The following is a 15019-nucleotide window of genomic DNA, read 5'->3' as shown; positions in this document are numbered from 1 at the left end:
ATTACATTTACCTAGAGAAATTTTAGTTACTGTAAGCATATTTGGTATCAAAGAGACATCTATAAAAGATCTGGAGAGAAAATATAGTTGCTTCAGTGCGTATGTGTGTGTGTGTGCTTTCTTTTGTGGATTCATGCTGTTTGAGTGCTTCTGTCTGTGTGTGTTGAATGTTCACATGTATATGGGAGTGTCCATGTATGGGTGGGTATATGACAAATTGAAAAATATTCATCCTCTACTGTTCTCCTCCTTGGTTTCTGAGAAATAGTGTCTCATTAAGCCTGAATTTTCCATTTCAGCTAACATATATAGTTAGCAAGCTGTGGGGTTCTCCCTGTATTCACTACTCAATACTGGGGATATAGCCATATTGTTTAGGCCCAGTTTAATGTGGGTACTAGGGATTTGGTCTCATGTTCTCTTGATTTCATGGAAACCCTATCTTACCCAAGGACCTAGCTACCCAGTCCTGCTTTAGCTTTGATTCATTTTTAGTTTTGTTTTGTCACCTTTCTTTTTGCCAGTAACATAATTAGTTGATCTTGAATTGTTTATTAGAAACAAATATTATAAGAAAATCTCTGAAAGTAATCTCTAGAGTTAAACAAAGTGTAATTGGGAATTATAGCTAATTCTAAAACAAACAAAAATTCTAATCTATTTAACTCAACTCAATTAAATGAGGATAGCATGCACAAATAAGAAAACTACCCTGAGTGACATGTTGTGTTACAAGGGCATCTGGTGTTCACATTGAGAACAAATACTGGAGAATCAGCAACAAATTTACTATATTTCTTCATATTTTTACAGTGTTCACTTCAGAAGATCTAGCACTTATTCTTTGAAAACTGAAAGAAACAAATCAATTTTCTTAAGAATATGTTTATGAAGGGATAGCTTTGATCAAAGTACTCTTAAATACCAATCTGGTTAAGGTATACAAATTCTTGAGCATGAAAATATTGATATCCACTGATGGTCATACCACAAATATTATATATATTCTACTTTTAAATAATTTGATATTATCAGATCACAAAATATCAAAAGATAATCATATACTGCAAAAGTTCTGATGTATCTCAAGAAATATAATTTTATGAGTCAGAAAAGGAAAATCATTCATATGGGCTCATAATTACAATATATAACTTTAGTTCTCATGAAGCACAGTTTATTTTTGTAAATTTTGCTCCAAATGTCCATATACTGGGTATACCATAAGGTTTTACAAAATTAAAAATTTTATTTTATGTATTAATATTCTTTATATTTTGTGTATCTCTATCTCTATATTTTGGAGGGAGCATCTATTATCACAGAAAATGGAAAATATTAGTACTACCCATTTAATAACTCATATGGAATACTGATCAGAGAATTAGGAAACTGTAACTATGAGCTGAAATAAAATTGATTTGTTCTATAATAGAAATAGATGGATCTTGAATTTGAAAGCTTGATAACCTGAAACATAAAGGAGAGGAAACCATGCAATAATGGATGTACTTACAACTTTAACTTACAACACAGTGTCGTTCGAAAGCAGTATGTCAGTTCAATGACAGGTTGTGATATCCTTCAACATTGCTAAAGTTTCAAAGTGAAATTTAGCAAGTTCTGAAACTTCCCCCATAGGAAAAGCCACCTGTTTGAGTTCATCATCATTTTCCATTTGTAAGAATATAAATTATTTCATGCGACATCAGCAGATGTTCATGTGCCAAGGCAAAAATCTGTTATACTAAGACAAAGCTTTATATGATTTACAGAAAATAGACAAGTGACATGATCAAACCAGGCTATTATTTTATAGCCTCATATCTTTATAATAGTAGTAATCAGAAAGAAACTGCAACATAGAAAAAAATAATATTTTGGCCAGAACATTCATTGTTCCTCATAAAATCTGTAGTGAATTAGAGGTAGGTTACTGATTCTCTAGTTTGTGCTCCATTGCTGTAAGCATTGAGGCAGTAATTAAGCAGCTGAAAGTAGCGAGGGACACATATTAATGTTCACAGATATTGGTTTGACAAATGCTACTCTCTGGTATGTCTCTGCATACCTTACTTTAGTCACTTCTGCCATATCTTACTGAGTATTTTCATAGATCCCATATTTAGATGTAACATAAATTACATTAAATGTTCAGTCTAACTAACACAAGTGTAAGTATTTGGTATTTGAGTTTGTTACACAAATTTGTAAAATATTGTACCCACATCACATTTCAATGTAGTGAAAATACATGACAAATTGCTCACCACTTCGACCATTTCAAGGTGTTCTTGACATTCATTTTTCTTTTACATCTTCTATATATACAATATTGTGTGGCTGTCACGCCATGCTCCTTCCTGAATGCTTCCATTACCCTAGCTCCACACCATTTTTACCAATATAGCTGTGAAAGGGACAAAACTTAACAAACTATTTCAGTACTAAAAATTTACCTTTGATTTGCCATGAAAGATCTGTATTACATTAAAGGTGCTTTTAATGACCCCCTCCCCTGTCACTCCCCCTGTGATTTTCCATTTCTTTTCCCTCATTTCCTCTGTTCTTAATTTCCTTCCCTCCTAATAGTTGTAATACATTTACTATTTTCTTCTAAAATTATTATATTTTAAAGTTTTCTTGAGACTAATAAAATAACATCCTTTCCTACTTCTCTTTCTTCCCTCCAAACTTTCTCATGTATATTCTCTGATTCTCTCTTTCAAAATTGTTGTTACATATATACTATATGCATGTATTCAAGCATACATACATACATAGCCACACACACACCTGCTCAGTTTGTAGCATGTTACTTATATGCTAAAATCTTCACAACCTATTTATATTGAATAGCCAATTACCCTTCTAATTCCTAGGAAAGACTATTTCTACCAAGTACTTGTGAACTACCTAGGATTAGTGATGCTATGGATCTTGGAGGAGAACTTACTAAATATTTATCCTTATGCCTACAAGTAACTGTATATTTCTTATGACTCATCAAGGAAACTCCTCTTTGCCACAGAGATAACTATTCCAGAAACCACAAGTAATCAAAATGCACTCTTCGGGAACCCACTCTCAACTGATACATCTATAACATACCACTTACGCACACCTCAGGCTCTGCCATTATTGCAGAAAAAAAAAGACAGAAAGTTTTTATGAGTGAAAGGACAGTAAATTTTTTCTGAGATTACATCTTCTAAAAATGTCAGAAGGTTCATTCATAAAGTATCACCAACATGACTGCCTAAATATGACCTGCACTAGGGTGACAATTAACATTCTAAAATAGGAAGGATAAAGCTTTCAAGATTTCAACACTAGACAAAGAGGTACAAGAAACTAAGAAATGCTGAAAACTGAAAAATGTTTAACTGATTTTACAGGATCTATTAAGCCAAATATAGTTTCTGACTCATGAAAGCTTATATACAGATGAGAAAACAAACTGTACATATATGATTACAAATATTAGGTAACTATAAATATGGAAGTTTCTGGGAAGATGTATGCGGAGTTATATGATGCCCAAGAGAGACTTAATGAAGGTAATCTGAAATAGTACCAAATAATGCACTGTTGTAAGTGATATTAATATAAAACCAAGAATATAAGGTATTGAAGACAGTATGAATGGCAAGGGTTTGGAGCCGATGAGTGCTGTTCTCAATACCATTTTGGAATTCATCTTGGCTGAAGGGATAGGTCAAGGAAATTAAAAGGACTCTCATAGTGTACAGAAAGAGGTTTTACAGAAAAGTCTGGGGAAAAGACTGTATTACAAAATGAAATTAACATTGCTGAGACCCATTTATGAGGTCTTGATTGAGATCATTGAGATCTGGGAACTTCATTTCAAGAAAATCACCTGGCAGATTATTGTGGTCAAGAAAGTAGATATTCACCAAATTAGGGTAATTTGGTTTGCAAACATTTTTATCACATCAGACTGAAAAAAGTCTCAGGACATCAGGTTTCATTCTAGGCACAATTTTCTCATTTTCATTTTTATTATTTTCAATAAATTAAGTATGGTCATTTCAGTTTTAAATACTGTCTTACTTTTCTTCCACAAATTGCCAAACAACCACCTACAGGTGTAATTTTCTTTCATGGTATACATCACGCATGCTGGTTCAGAAAAACTAATTGCCTTTCTGGGACTCACAGTTTGTCAGAAGTAGTCAAAAGGTCTCCTGACTCCTATGTCCATAGTCTTGCCCTGTGTGTCCTGAATCTCTTTTTCCCAACTGGGGGGTCATTAGTATTTGTTCTTTTTCCAAAATGGTGCTTTTCATGTGAACCTGAGCTCTACTCAAGGAAAAAAAGAAACAAAAGGAAATGCTAAATGCTGAACTTTTCACAGGTGATATTTTCAGAAATTGATGTCAAGAATAAAATAGCTGTTGGCAGGTACAACTGTTTGGATGTCATTTTATGAAACAATTGCCTCTGAAGTCTTGGTGGATTCAAAGTTTCACATAAATTGGGAAAAATGGCTGCCTGCTCTCTCTTCTAACCTCTGCTCCCTAGGAATTTTTACAAAGCTACATTAGCACAGTTGCCCAGAGATCTGCCTAGCTCCCACGTTTCTAAATAAATGATCATTGCTGAATAAGAAAAGTACAATGTTGAATCATTATGAAAGTGATGATGGCAATTTTTTCATTTATCAACAGGTGCTGAGATTGCAGCATCCCTTGAACACACATCATTTTAATCATATGTGAGATGGAGCTAAGTTCATCCTGAGATATTAGTTAGACAATATTTATTGTGGTAAATAAGAAACTACAGTCTCTCTGAAGCAGCCCCTGGATAGTGTAGTGCCACTAACCACCTGCTCAATCACCAAAGAGAAATCTTTACAAAGTTGTTGCTTGAGTTTTGTGCAAGGTGATAAATATGGATGTATTTGCATTCTTCTACATGCAAAATACAGTTAGACCAGCACCATTTGTTGAAAAATGTTCTCCCTTTTCTATTTTATGATTTTTGGCTTCTTTGCCAAAAATCAAGCATCCATAGGTTTGTGGATTTATTTTGGGGTCTTCAATTAGATTCCATTAATGCACCGGTTTGTTTCTACACCAACAGCATGCAGTTTTTATTACTATTGTTCTGTAGTTCATCTTGAAGTCAGGAATAGTGACCTCCAAAGCTCTTTTATTGTTCAGAATCATTTTAGCTATCTTTGTATTTGTGTTTTCATATGAAGTTGAGAATTGCTCTTTCAAGAGAAGTAAAGAATTGTGTTGAAATTTTGATGGTTATAGCATTGAATCTGTGTGCTGCTTTTGGTAAGATGACCATTTTCACTATGCTAATCCTACATTTTCCCATCTTCTGATACCTTTCCTCAATTTCTTTCTTCAGAGAGTTGAGGTTCTTGTCATACAGGTCTTTCACTTTCTCGGTTAGCCTTATACCAAGGAATTTTATATTATTCATGGCTATTGTGAAACATGTTGTTTCTCTAATTTCTTGTTCTGCCTGTTTATCATTTGTATAAAGGATGGCTACTGACTGAGTTAACTTTATTTTCAGGCGCTTTGTTGAAGGTGTTTATCAGCTATAGGAGTTCTCTGGTAGAATTGGGGGAGGGGCACTTATGTATATTATCATATCATCTTCAAATAGTGACACATTGACTTCTTCATTTCCAATTTGTATCACATTGGTATCCTTTAGTTTTCTTATTACTCTAACTAGAACTTCAAATACTATATTGAAGAGATAGGGTGAGAGTGGACATCCTTGTCTTGTTCCTAATTTTAGTGAAATTGGTTAATCCAAATTGATCAAAGACCTCTCGAGTGAGAATGAGAAAGCTCAAATATCCTGGGCAAAGGTTTTTCAGACCTTAAGAGACCACAATTGTCAGCCTAGACTATTACATACAACAAAACTTTCAATCACTGTAAATGGAGAAACCAAAATAATCCATGGCAAAAGCAAATATAAACAATACATTCCTATTAACCCAGCCTTACAGAGGATACTAGAAGGGAAATTCCAACCCTCGAGTCTGCCCTCTTCATCCCCACATACAGTGCTCTCCACCCCCAAGACACATCAAGTTAATAGGCATTTCCTCTCCCACTGAGGCCAGACAAGGGTGTCCAGTTAGGGAAACAGGATCCACAGTCAGGTAAGTTATTGAGGGACAGCCCTGCTCAAGTTGTTTGGGGACCCACATGAAGACCAAACTACACACCTGTTACATATATGCAAGGAGACTAGGTTCTCGCTCTTTCCTTGGTTCAGTCTCTAGTAGCTACCATGGGTCTAAATTAGTTGACTCTGTTGGTCTTCTTATGGCATTCTTGTCCTTTTCGAGATTGGTCAATCCTTTGCCCAACTCTTCTACAAGACTCCCTGAACTCCATTGATGTTTGGCTGTGGGTCTCTGCATCTGCTTCCATTAGCTGATAGGTGTTGCCTCTCAGAGGACAGTTATGCTATGCTCCTCTCTGCAACCATAAAAGAGCATCAGTAATAGTGTCAAGGATTGATTTTTCCCCCATGGGATGCATCTCAAGTTGGGACAGTCATTAATTGGCCTTTCCATCAGTCTCTTTGTCCCTGAACATCTTGTAGGCAGGACTTATTTCAGGTCAAAGGTTTTGGGGGTGGATTGATGTCCATATCCCTCCACTGGAAGTCTTTCTTTGCTGTAAAAAGTGGCCACTTTAGGATTTAGATCTTCTGCTGATAGTAGTCTCAGCCCCATTGGCCGCTAGGCCTTCAATCCATCCTAGTTCTCTGGCCTGTCTTAGGGATTGACCCTGAATCACCACCCCCCCCACTCCTGATTTCCATTCTTCCTCCTCTGCTATTCCTACATCTGATCCCCCACCCCACTTCCCACTACATTCCCTATCCCACCCAATTCCTACCTTCCTCCAATCTCCAATACCTATTTTATTTCTCCTTCAGAGGACGATTCAATGATCTTCCATTGGGACCAAGTTATTTGCCTTCTTCGGGTCTGTGGATTATGGTGTGGTTAACCCGGTACTTTATGTCTAATATCCAGTTATAAGTGAGTACATACCATGTATGTGATTTTGAGTCTGTTACTTCAGTCAGGATGATATTATTAAGTTCCATCTGTTTCCCTCAAAATTCATGATGTCTTTGTTTTTAATAGCAGACTAGCATTCCATTGTATAAATGAACCACTTATTCTTTATTGGTTCTTTAGTTGAGGGCCATCTGAGTTGTTTCCAGTTTTTGGCTATTATTAATAAAGGTGTTATGAGCATAGTTGAACAAATTTCCTTGTGGTTTGGCAGAGAGTCTTTAGGGTATATGCCTAGGAGTTGTATAATTGGGTCTTAGGGTTGAACTAGTCCCAGTTTTCTAAGAAACTGCAAAATTGGGTTCCAGAGTGGTTGTTCAATTCTGTACTTCCCAGTCATGAAGAAGGAAGAGAGACAGGGGAGGTGGAAATGGGGGGAGGGGCAGGATCAGGAATGAAAGGAGACTGGAATAATATACAAAGGGTCAGGAATTTGAACAGCAGTGTGTAGCACTGGGGGATGGGGAAGTGGGGAAAACAACCACCACGACCTAGATGCCAGGAAAGCAAGAGGCTCTCCTGACACAACAGGGATGACATTAGCTGAAATGCCCAACAAAGAAAAGGGAGAACCTGTGGAAACCATATCCAGAGGTTAGACAAGGCCCCCAGTTAGAGGATGGAACCACCCACTCATCTCCAAATTTTTAACTCAGAATGGCTCCTTTCTAAGGGAATCAGGGAAACTGAAGGAAAGGCCATCCAGAGACGGCCCCATCTGGGGAGCCATCCTATGTACAGACACCAAACACAGACACTATTGCTGATGCCAACAAGTGCTTGCAGACAGAATCCTGTTGTAGCTGTCTCCTGAGAGGCTCTGCCATAGCCTGACAAATAAGAGTTGGATGCTCAAAGCCAACTATCGGAGTGAACATGGGGATCCCAGTGGAGGAGTTAGAGAAAGGACTGAAGGAGCTGAAGGGGTTTGCAACCCCATAAGAAAACCAACAATATCAACCAACCAGATCTCCCAGAGCTCCCTGGGACTAAACCATCAACCAAAGAGCTCATGGAGGGACCCATGGCTTCAGCAGCATATGTAGCAGTGTGATGCCATTGTCTAACATCAATAGGAGGAGAGGCCCTTGGTTTTGTGAAGGCTTGAGATTCCCCAATATAAGGGAATACCAGGACAGTGAAGACGGAGTGGGTATGTGGGAGGGGGAGCACCCTCATAGAAGCAGGGGGAGACGATAGGGGGTTTCCAGAAGGGAAAGAGGGAAAGGGGATAACATTTGAAATGTAAGTACATAAAATATCCAATAAAATTTTTCTTTAAAACTACAAAATTAAAACAAAACAAAACATTAAAACATAAACAAATAAATATTCAAACAAAAAAAGAAATCATTGCTCAGAATGGAAGAGTTAAATTTCAGTTTCTTCCAGAATGTTGAACTCTTGGTATTCTTGCCTTTGTGAACATTTAACATGTTTTGAAGCAGAGCACAACAAAGATGGACTAGATGTACTTACACATATAAGAATGACATGTAAAATGTTATAGCTCCCATTCCAGGGTATTTCCTTTCTCATTCTATTCATAAGGAAGAAAATCTCCATGCTGCTGACTACCTTCTGGAGAGAGCCACAAAACAAGGGCTTAATGAGTATAGCCTACAATCAGTATTCCATTCAACAGTAAGAATCTGACCTCTGTCAACTACCACATGAATAATCAGGCACATAGAGTCTCTCATGTGTCATAGTCTCAACTGAAAGTTTGACCCTTAATCTAAAGAAACACTCAGTAAAAGTTTACTTGGGGTCAAATGTGAACTCTCTCTGTATTTCTAGCAAATATGCTATGTAAAGGTAAATATGGGCTGTGAAAATTCTTTGTGGAAATGTACAGTTAATTCCTTTCAGCAAATCTCTTACACATATATTTGAATATATGTATATTATATATGTGTGATACTTATATTTGACCTATTTATATATTTGACACACAGATGCATACACACACACACACACACACACACATATATGTATACATTTCCAAAATTTCACTCTCTGATCACCTAACTATGAAGGGATACTCTGAATCTTAAGTAGAATATCACTAAATATTTTGGGAAAATAGTGTTCACTGCCTAAAATCTGAGAGTTTGGGTAGTCAATGAACAAGGGTACTAGTATGCAATTTAAAATAACTCTTACTCTTTGTCCTATTAGAATGTGTCCTAGTAAAATTGTTCATTGCCTGGTCTCTGTTTATCTCACACTGTGGTTATTGAATATCTTTCTTTTAATCCCAAACCAACTTAGTTCCCTTAGCTTTGCTAAACTTTTTGTGCTCTCATGGTATTCAGCTCAGCTATGAACTAGGTACATTTACTTGCTATTTAATTATGCCCTTGAACGTCATGTTAATTTTTCCTTTCTGAATGATTTCTCTTCCCATTTTCTTACTATTCGTCAGGTCTCAGTACAATTGTTATCTCTATGTGGTAGTCTTCTCTAATTTCCTGGATCAAGCTGAAAAGCAAGGGCCCATCTTGAATCCAAGTTGCATCAGCCCATGGACTAGGACCCCAATCAAAGTCGAAGGGAGAATGAACACTCAGGGCTTAACATTCTCTCCATCTGATACTAGATGCCAAAGTCAATGTGAACAGTCTCTTCATGCTCCTGCTGCCATGCCTTCCTTGATGAAATGATTCCCTTCTGAATTGGAAATGTCTGGTTTTGCCATGGGATGCAGGCTCTTGTGATCTTGTGTTGAAGCAGACTCATGTGTGGTTTTACTGAAGCAAGACTATGAGAGGACACTTGATGCTTGGAGTATAAATAGAATCCAACAGACAGGGCTGGGACACTTGCATTGCTAGCTGAGCATCATGTTCTTATTCTCTAGTGTTTACTGGTCTTCACTTTGTTGAGAGAGGCACTGCAGTGGAGCTCTCCTTGGGTGTTCCTGATGACTCCCACAGATTTGGAGGAGGTCTGGATGTTTCTGCTAGATTGTGCCCCTGCTGCTGATTCTTGTTTGATGAACTGGACTGTTGGTATCCTGACAATGGAGACTGGAATCACTCCAAAGTACTACTTCCTTCATTTTTTTCCATTTAACTGTAATACCCATGGTTATTTCACTTTTTTTTATTCGATATAATTTATTTACATTTCAAATGATTTCCCCTTTTCTAGGCCCCCACTCCCCGAAAGTCCCGTAAGCCCCCTTCTCTTCCCCTGTCCTCCCACCCACCCCTTCCCACTTCCCCATTCTGGTTCACTTTATTCACATAATCAATATGTATAACTTTATATATTAATATATGATTTGAAATGAAAGTAAGAATTTACTTATCTCTTAATAAACATTATTCTTTTCTGGATATTTTACTTATTTACATTTCAAATGGTATCCCCTTTCTAGATTCCCCCCCCCCAAGAAGCCCCCTATCCCATGCCCTCTTCTCCTGTTTTTATGAGGGTGTGCCCCTACCCACAAACACACAGCTATATCAGGTTCCTGTCAGCCTGTACTTCTTGGCATCCATAATTGTGTCTGCACTTGGTGACTATATATGCTATGGATCCCGAGGAAGGGAAGTCTCTGAATTGTCTTTCCTTCAGTCTCTGCTCCACACTTTGTCTCCAAATATGCTACCATGAGTATTTTGTAACCCCTTCTATAAAGTACTAAGACACCCACTCTTTGGTCCTTTTTCTTCTTGAGCTTCATGTAGTCTGTGAATTGTATTTTGGTTATTCCAAGTTTTTAGATTAATATCCAGTCTACTTCTTAAGAGGACCATATCCCAGTTCTATTTACCATCTTTTCTCTCCTACCTTTGAATGGTGGACTAGAAACAGAGGTAGGAACATTTGAAAACCCTTATAAAAGTAGGTTTTGAACAATCTAGTCCTATACTTCAATGACAAAGTCAACTATATCCTCAAATTGTGAGATAAAATAAGCCTTTCTTATTTTGTAAAATATTTTATAATAATTAAAACATTATTAATAAAGTATATTTGTCTTTTTACTCCAATGTCAAGATTACATATCTCACTACAATGTTAATTGATGCTCTCCACATTGTCTTGTTTCCTTCACATGAACAAGATCAAGGAATAAATCTACGTAACTGTGGTCCATTCATTTCTTAGGAGCTGGATTGGTGTAGAAATACTCAACATATTCTACATTAAATAAATGAAGAATGCCACACTAAAGGTATAAAAGCATTGAAATTGGGGAAAATTCTTCACATTTTACCTCCCCGAGTGAAATGACTGAATCTGTATTAATCTTGATTTTCCCAAGTGGCAAAATCAAGATTAATAGCTCCCATTCCTTCTATGAGTCATTCAAATGTTAATTTAATTTTTTTCAGCAAGTAAGTTGCTACTTTTTCAGAGTGTCAGAATTGGCTCTCAGCTTTGAGATATGGAATTTTGCAAAAGTGTAGAAGTGTTTGCCTCTAGAAGCATAAAAGTTTTAATAAACAAAATGGGTGAAATATACAGTATGTCAGGCAGCAATAAATTCTAAGAAGAAAAAATAATTTTAGGAAAGGAATAGGAGGAGTTGGAGGGGGGATGAGTCACACAAGTAAGGGAGTGAGAGAAAGGCCCAAAAGGAATGTGACAGTTTCAGAAATGAATAAAGAAAGGACTGGGATCCAACAGCACAATAGTACAGGAACCAGAGAACATTCCTGACACAGTATGACACTCCTGGAGACCAATTTAATAGTGTAATCTAATTCACGACTTCTCTACGAAATCTGAAAACTACCAATCCGTGGTTTCCAATATCCTTTATACTTCTTCCATATGTTTTCATGCTTTGCATACTTCCATATTTGTCCGTTAAAGACACTTAATCCCTATAGTTTATTAATCCCTGTATTACCAGACTCTGCGCTTTACAGTTAGGCTCATGTTTTATTTTTATTTCTATATATTATGATTTGAAGAAAGTTGGAATTAACTCTTCAGATGTCAGGAAAGCACCAATTTTGCCTTCATTTTTCCAAGCAAATGATTTCCAGGGCAGAATTTCAAGAATAATACTACCCAAGACAGATTTTCATAAGAAGCCTTGATAGTATTAAACATTTTATGAGAAAATATTTAATTATCATCCATTGAAAAAGTAAAGAACTAACAACCTATCTCAAAGCAAAGACTTAAGAGCTTTATAACTATTTTTTAAACTATTTTATTTATGTCTGACTATTTTTAAATAATATCTGTTGCAAATCAATGCATTTGATTAGCTATTGAAATATGGGAAAATGTAACTTTTCTTTTGACCATAGAGACTTCTATACCTTTGGAAATACAAAAACATTTCATAAAAGATGAAAAATAATTGTGTTGAACATTGTTTTTTTGGATTTTTTTTTATATTTTTTTATTTACATTGCAAATGATTTCCCCTTTTCTGGGTCCCCACTCCCCGCAAGTCCCATAAGCCCTCTTCCGTCCCCCTATTCTTCCATCCACCCCTTCTCACTTCCCTGTTCTGGAATTCCCCTATACTCCTGCACTGAGTCTTTCCAGAACCAGGGGCCACTCCTCCATTCTTTTTGGACATCATTTAATTTGTGGATTATGTCCTGGGTATTCAAAGTTTCTAGGCTAATATCCACTTATCAGTGAGTGTATACCATGATTGATCTTTTGAGACTGGGTTACCTCACTTAGTATGATGTTCTCCAGCTCCATCCATTTGTCTAAGAATTTCATGAATTCATTGTTTCTAATGGCTGAATAGTACTCCATTGTGTAAATATACCACTTTTTTTTATCCATTCCTCCGTTGAAGGACACCTAGGTTCTTTCCAGCTTCTGGCTACTACAAATAGGGCTACTATGAACATAGTTGAACATGTGTCCTTATTGCATGCTGAAGAATCCTCTGGATATATGCCCAGTAGTGGTATAACAGGGTCCTCAGGAAGTGACATGCCCAGTTTTCTGAGGAAATGCCAGACTGATTTCCAAAGTGGTTGCACCATCTTACAATCCCACCATCAGTGGAGGAGTATTCCTCTTTCTCCACATCCTCACCAACACCTGCTGTCCCTGAGTTTTTGATCTTAGCCATTCTGACTAGTGTGAGGTGAAATCTCAGGGTTGTTTTGATTTGCATTTCCCTAATGATTAATGATGTTGAACATTTCTTAAGGTGTTTCTCAGCTCTCCAAAGTTCTTCATGTGAAAATTCTTTCTTTAGCTCCGTACCCCACTTTTTAATAGGGTTATTTGGTTCTCTGGGTTCTACTTTCTTGAGTTCTTTGTATATATTAGATATTAGCCCTCTGTCGGATTTAGGCTTGGTGAAGATCCTTTCCCAGTCTGTTGGTTGACGTTTTGTCCTTTTGACGTGTCCTTTGCTTTACAGAAACTTTGTAGTTTTATGAAGTCCCATTTGTCAATTCTTGATCTTAGAGCATAAGCTATTGGTGTTCTATTCAGGAACTTTTCCCCTTTGCCCATGTCCTCCAGGGTCTTCCCCAGTTTCTTTTCGACTAGTTTCAGTGTGTCAGGTTTTATGTGGAGGTCCTTGATCCATTTGGAGTTGAGCTTGTTACAAGGAGATAAGAATGGATCAATGCGCATTCTTCTGCATGCTGACCTCCAATTGAACCAGCACCATTGGTTGAAAAGACTATCTTTTTTCCACTGGATGCTTTCAGCTCCTTTGTCGAAGACCATGTGACCATATGTTTGTTGCTTCATTTCTGGGTCTTCAATCCTATCCCATTGATCCACTTACCTGATATTGTACCAATACCATGCAGTTTTTATCACTATTGCTCTATAGTAGAGTTTAAAGTCTGGGATATTGAATCCCCCTGAAGTTCTTTTACTGTTGAGAATAGTTTTAGCTATCCTGGGTTTTTTGTTATTCCAGATGAATTCGAGAATTGCTCTTTCTAGCTCTATGAAGAACTGGGTTGGGATTTTTATGGGAATAATAGCATTGAATCTGTAGATTGCCTTTGGCAAGATGGCCATTTTAACTATATTAATCATGCCAATCCACGAGCATGGAAGGTTTTCCATTTTCTGAGATCTTCTTCGATTTCCTTCTTCAGAGATCTGAAGTTCTTGTCATATAGGTCTTTCACTTGTTTGGTTAGAGTCACCCCAAGATACTTTATGCTGTTTGTAGCTATTGTGAAGGGGGTCATTTCCCTAATTTCTTTCTCAGTCTGCTTATCCTTTGAATATATAAAGGCTACTGATTTACTTAAGTTGATTTTGTAGCCAGCCACTTTGCTGAAGTTGTTTATCAGCTGTAGGAGTTCTCTAGTAGAGATTTTAGGGTCACTTAAGTATATGATCATATCATGTGCAAATAGTGATAGTTTGACTTCTTCCTTTCCAATTTGTATCCCTTTGACTTCCTTATGTTGTCTAATTGCTCTAGCTAGGACTTCAAGAACTATATTAAAAAGATATGGAGAGAGGGGGCAATCTTGTCTAGTCCCTGATTTTAGTGGGATTGCTTCAAGTTTCTCTCCATTTAGCTTGATGTTGGCTACTGGTTTGCTATATATTGCTCTTACTATGTTTAGATATGGGCCTTGAATTCCTGTCCTTTCCAAGACTTTTAGCATGAAAGGATGCTGAATTTTGTCAAATGCTTTTTCAGCATCTAATGCAATGATCATGTGCTTTTTTTCTTTGAGTTTGTTTATGTAGTGGATAGCATTTATGGATTTCCTTATATTGAACCATCCCTGCATCCCTGAGATGAAGCCTACTTGATCATGGTGGATGATCATTTTTATGTGTGCTGAACATTTTTTAAGGTACTTCTCAGCCATTTGAAGTTCTTCATGTGAAAATTCTTTGTTTAGATCTGTACCCCATTTTTTAATATGGTATTTGGCTCTCTAGAGTCTAACTTCTTGAGTTCATTGTATATATTGGATATTAGCCCTCTGTTGG

This window comes from Apodemus sylvaticus, chromosome 5 (genome assembly GCF_947179515.1).
Source record: "Apodemus sylvaticus chromosome 5, mApoSyl1.1, whole genome shotgun sequence".
In the NCBI taxonomy this organism is placed as follows: Eukaryota; Metazoa; Chordata; class Mammalia; order Rodentia; family Muridae; genus Apodemus; species Apodemus sylvaticus.
This window is presented reverse-complemented; position numbering follows the sequence as displayed.